Below are 1,830 nucleotides of genomic sequence, written 5' to 3'. Positions count from 1 at the left end.
GGGTTTAGATTGTTGGTTCGCTCACCTAGTAAGATAAGTGTGGGTGCCACTCGCGGCTCGTTTCGGGTCGTGACAAACTTTGTATCAGAGCTTTAGGTTCGTTGGTCTCATCACACAAGAACGAGTCTAGTAGAGTCTTGAGGAACGGTAGGGGGACGCCCTTACTTTTCTTTGAGAGGCTATAGGACTTTAGGAAAACTCCATTCTTTCTTTCTTTCGTGCTATTACTTGGGTCCAATTGGTATCTAGGTGATACAAATTGGTATCTGACATCCTCACTCTATCTCGCAGATGGTTAGAACTAGAGCAACAACTGTGTCAACACCAGCACCGGCAGGACAGGGTGCGTCTGAGCCAACCATTGGGACCGTAGCTCGAGGAGGAGCAGCGGCAAGAGGCCGTGGTAGAGGTCGCAGGAGGATGCACTCTAGAGGTAGAGGACAACCACCTGGTCCAACTAGTAATAGGGCAGTGACTCCTTCACCGACTGATGAGGTAGTGAGAGAGGGTGAAGAAGGGGAAAATGAGCAGGTTCAAGATGAGGAATTACCACCCCAGCCTACCCCAGAGATGATTAACTAGGTTCTTACCTATCTTAGCGGGTTATCTGATCAGGGCCAGACACCTCCAGTGTTTTCTGCACCAGCACCTCAGGTTCAGGGGGTACAACATGCAGCCGCTGTGGCTCCCCGCATGGATGCCTCATTGGGAGTAGGCATGTTTCCTCGATTAACTACAGGGTCCATAATGACAAGTGATCAGCATGAACTTTTCAGTAAATTCTTAAAGTTGATACCTCCAGCATTCAAGGGTGCTGAATCTGAAGATGCCTATGATTTCTGGTTGATTGTCATGAGCTGCTACATAAGATGGACATAGTAGAACGATTCGGTGTGGAGTTTGTGACCTATCAGTTTCAGGGGGATGCCAAAAGGTGGTGGCGGTCGTATGTTGAGTGTAAACCAGCACAGGCACCACCTATGACTTGGGCATCATTCTCTAGCTTATTTATGGAGAAGTATATACCCTGGACTTTGAGGGATAGGAGGAGAGATGAATTCCTGAGCCTAGAGCAAAGAAGGATGTCCGTTGCTGCTTATGAGGCTAAATTTCGTGCACTATCTAGGTATGCCACTCAACTTTGTTTCAGTCCACAAGAGTGGATTCGCTGTTTTGTAAAGGGATTGAGGTCAGTTTTGCGGATCCCAGCCTTACAGGTAGCTGCTGCAGCAAAATCCTTTCAGGAAGTGGTTGATTTTGTGATAGAAGTGGAGGGGGTGAAGCCAGACGACTTCACCATGGCGTCGACATCTAAGAAGTTCCGTAAGGGAGGTGAGTTTAGAGGTTCTTACTCCAGAGGGCAGAGTTCAGGAGGTTACCAAAACCGCCCTATTCAGTCTGCCCTGCAAGCTTTAGCTGGGGGTCCATCGCAGCCCAGTCAGCCCTTTTCTGAGTTTGGAGGTTATCCTCAAACATCGTCACTTTCACAAAGACCTATGCTTGACTCCAGGGATTGTTATGGATGTGGGGAGACTGGACATATTAGGAAGTATTGTCCAAAACAGAGTTACAGACCCCCAATAGTTAGAGGTAGAAGTGGTCATGGGAGAGGCCGCCATTCTGGAGGACGTGGTGGCCAAGGTAATGGTGGTCACCCAATCAGTCGGGGTGGCGGGCATCTGGAACTGCTGCGGCGCAACATGATAGGGGCAGTGGACAGACAGGTGATAGGGCCCATTGTTATGCTTTCCCCGGGAGGTCTGAAGCAGAGACATCTGATGCTGTTATCACAGGTAATCTTTTGCTCTGTGATTGCATGGCTTCTGTATT

Source organism: Solanum pennellii, chromosome 4, assembly GCF_001406875.1.
Source record: "Solanum pennellii chromosome 4, SPENNV200".
Lineage (NCBI taxonomy): Eukaryota > Viridiplantae > Streptophyta > Magnoliopsida > Solanales > Solanaceae > Solanum > Solanum pennellii.
The sequence above is the reverse complement of the archived record's forward strand: the minus strand, read 5'-3'. Positions refer to the sequence as shown.